Source organism: Carlito syrichta, unplaced genomic scaffold (genome assembly GCF_000164805.1).
Source record: "Carlito syrichta isolate Samal-C Ts95f unplaced genomic scaffold, Tarsius_syrichta-2.0.1 Scaffold298804, whole genome shotgun sequence".
In the NCBI taxonomy this organism is placed as follows: Eukaryota; Metazoa; Chordata; class Mammalia; order Primates; family Tarsiidae; genus Carlito; species Carlito syrichta.
This window is the reverse complement of record NW_007242900.1, coordinates 9,968-13,740: the sequence shown is the minus strand read 5'-3', so window position 1 is coordinate 13,740 and position 3,773 is coordinate 9,968. Positions and strand designations below refer to the sequence as shown.

General features: G+C 57.3%; 1 pseudogene; it reads left to right on the top strand.

Moving 5' to 3' along the window:
- The first annotated feature begins 317 nt into the window (after nucleotides 1–317).
- LOC103256959 lies at nucleotides 318–718 on the top strand (annotated as a pseudogene).
- The last annotated feature ends 3,055 nt before the right edge of the window (nucleotides 719–3,773 follow it).

Below are 3,773 nucleotides of genomic sequence, written 5' to 3'. Positions count from 1 at the left end.
TGCAGAGTCCCAAACCAGAATGCTTTGTTCCCAATCCCTTGGTTCCTGCTTTCACCCCAACACCCATATTTTTGGGGGGTTCTCGGGGTGGGCCCTTAGATGAAGCCTCCCGGCCGGCCGGAAGTGGCGCCACTGGGACGCGCCCGGCGGGGCATGTCGGCCGTGCGAGGCGGGCGTCCGCGGGCGGCCAGGGCTGCGTCCCGGGCCGGGGCCGGCGTGTTGGCGGCGCGCCGGGGCCGCGGGCCGGGGCGAGCGCAGCCGCTCGCTGCCTCGCGCGCGTCGGCGAGGCCCGCGGGGAGGGGAGGCGCAGCCTCGCGATGCTCTTCTCGCTCCGGGAGCTGGTGCAGTGGCTGGGCTTCGCCGCCTTCGAGATCTTCGTGCACCTGCTGGCTCTGCTGGTTTCTCCATTCTGCTGGCACTGCGTGTGGATGGCCAGGCCCCGGGCCTCTCCTGGTGGAACGTGTTCGTGCACTTCTTCGCCGCTGATGGGCTCAGCACCCACTTCACCACCATCGTGTCCGTGCGCTTCTTCCAGGACGGAGAGAAGCGGCTGGCGGTCCACCGCCTCTTCTGGGTCCTCACAGTCCTGAGCCTCAAGTTCGTCTTCAAGATGCTGTTGTGCCAGAAGCTGGCGGAGCAGGCTCGGGAGCTCTGGTTCGGCCTCATCACGTCTCCGGTCTTCATTCTCCTGCAGCTGCTCATGACCCGCACCTGTTGAGTTAACTAGCCTGTCCGACGTGCCAGCGAGGGAACGCTGGGCAGCTGGAATGCCGGACCTCGGGCGGAGGCCCCACTTGCACCGCACCAGAGGAGAGGGCCTGGTCTGAAGGCCAAAAGCCACTCCTGCTTGTGCCGAGCTGAGTGCCCAGTTTTCTCTATGCCGTTCATGTCTGAGTTTGTTCCCTCAGCGAGGTTAAAAAGAGCAGCCTTAATTCCTAAAATGTATGCCCTGTTGTTTCATGCTTTCAGTGGGTAATCCTGAACTGAGATCCTGAGAAGGGTTCCAGGCCACACCATCCTGAACGCCTTTCTAACAATTGGAAACAATCTAAGAAAACGTCCTGGTGGACTCTGAGTATTTTCCATGGATCCTGGGAATGTACTCCTGTACAAAGGCTACAAAGCTGGACTCAGAGATTTCCTCCAGCCGGCAGTGCTGATCTAATCTCTCACTGCTACATCTATCCAGACCAGATGACATTAGATGTCCTTGTTAGATCTAAAAAGTGTAAACGAGTTTGTATCTCCGCCCCTGTGCCACAGGAGAGAATAACCCTTTTTTCATTCCAGTCTAGGCAGAGATGGGAGAATGTTGAATAAGAGCACGATTGGGGACTGTCTGGGTCTCTGTCGCCTGAGAAAAGAACTCTGCTGTCCAGGCGCTGCTTGGCTTCCTACCCCTGCAAGGACTGCAGTTTCCCAGACTTTTTCACCACCTTGTGGCTGGCGTTATTGGCATGCTTGAGACAGATTTAAGCCTCCCTAAAGGACTGAAGAGAGGAACGGGTGCTCTGATACTCAACAGACATTGAGACCTACAAATGGGAAGCTTGTGAGTGGCCCAGCTTTGCTGCCCTGAGGCGTTTGGTCTGATGCAGTCAGGTGCCAAATGAGAACATTTACTGAGATGAAAATAAAATGAAGGAATATTTTCCTGAAAAAAAAAAAAAAAGATGAAGTCTCCCTCTACCTCAATCCCACTCTAGGCCACCCAGAGTGCATTGGGAGCCTTAAGAGCAGTGACCTTGAACTGGGAGCTAGTTCCCCAGGCAGGAACTATGGCCCTACCCAGCAGGCTTGCCTGGCTGCGACCTGAGAGCCCTCAGTTCAGGAGAGGCCTACGGCGGGGCGCATCTCTCTTCCCCTCTTTCACTAGCTGTAGCCACTTAAACGTGTATGGTGGCCTCTGTGGTACACAGGGCACCGCAGGTCGGGATTTTTGCCTAGTGCCACGGTGGGGGTAACTGAGGCATGGGCCAATGAGTGGCTGAGTCAGAGGGACTCTGTGACTGAGAAACATCCCCCAGGCCCAGCAGGACTCTTTCAGGACGCAGCACCCTTGACCGTACCAGTGGGCTCTTGGCATGCTCCACCTTGCCAAGTTCAGCACCTTGTGGGTGTGGGCAGGACCGAGATAGAATGGGAGGCAGTTGTCCTCTTAGTATCAGGCACAGCAGGAGTTTGTTCTCTGATGTGTGGGTACCAGTGACTGTGTGAGTGAGGGTTGGCCCTTTTTTGTTGATCAGGAAAGAACCCTTTCTGGGGACCGCATGAGTTTCCAGGCAGTTTGAGTGTGTGGAGGCTGGGTGGGTGGGCCATGTAAGACGTCGACCGGATTGTGTTTCATTGCCATTACCAGGGAGAGCCAAACCCTGGGCTCTTAGTGTCCACTCATGCCCAGTTCCACCTTGCCTTTCCTCCTGTCCTCCTGCCCAATTCCCCCCACCTCAGCCTCTTCTGGGTCTCCTGGGGTCCCTGTGATCCATGGGATGGGATGGCAGGAGGTCATGACTCTACAGCCTGCTTCTGTCTGATGCTGGGGGTACCTGGCCTCTGCTGGCACCTAGCAGGCAGGGTGGGTGAACACATCAGCATCAGCCTTTGTCCAAGTGCAGGTCACCCCCCAAGGGGGAGCTGCAGGGCATGGCTAGCGTGGGGGCTGCTCTGTGTCCTCCCCACCCGTCACTGCACCAGGTTGAAGGAAGCACTTGTGCTGATGGATTCATCTGTTGCCGCTTCCCAGGACAAACTGAAAGCAGTTGGCTGTTGACTTTGGGTCAGGGCCTGAAGCTGAGGCTTCCACGACTGGCCTGTTCCCTGTATCTGGGGGCCTCGGGGAGCTGCCAGTGCTGAGAGGGCCTCACAAAATACAACAGCCAGCACTGGAGGGCTGGAGGTCAGGCCAGGAGACCTATGACTTTGAAATTCCTACAGGGGCTGTTCTGTCTGTGGGTCCCAGTGGGACACAAGTTCCAGTGATGCTTTGGGTGACAGGTGTGGGTCTTTCTGGCTGACAGGCTCCTGTTGGACAGTGGCCACATGGAGATGATTAGAGGAGACAGGCAGAATCGGGTCTGGCCGGGGAGCCAGGGAATGGTGTGGCCAGAATGAGTACCTAAGCCATGGAATCCAGGCCACATGTGGGCAAAATAGCAAATGAGGGTGCAACCAGCCCAGCTGGAGGAGGAGGTCTGCCTAGTTGGGCCACCCACACCTGCCCCATCCCAAACTCACGTCATTTGCAAGACTTGGGCATTGTCTGGTCTTGGCAGGGTGGCCTGGGGGTGATGGTCAGGTGATGTGTCCCTGGTTTCAGGGCTTAGTGACCCTTCAAGAGTTGAGCAGCCACTGGGCAGAGGAGGGGAGCTAGGGGCCCACCTGGATACATCTGTCCTTAGGGCTGTGCCCCCAGCCAGGCCCCTCAGCACCTAGAGGAAGAAGCCAGGGCTCCTCATCCGCTCTATGGTCCCAGCTCCAACGTGCTCTCCAGTTGAATCTGGTGGCTTTCTACCCCAGCCTGCGCCCTCATCTGTGAGACAGGGGTTCCAGGTCCTCTGGAGGCAGGATCCCACCATCAGACACCTGAGCCTTCTCACCCCTTTGACCTGGGAGACCCAACAGGCCAAACCTGCTGTCCTATTTGCATTTTGCACTTTGGTCAGTTTGCGTTTTCCATACTGACTGCTGTGGGGAACTTTCATATATGCTACAGGGTACAGAACATTCCCACCCCAAAGTGTCCCCCCACCCAGGGAGCCCCACCCAGCCCTCCT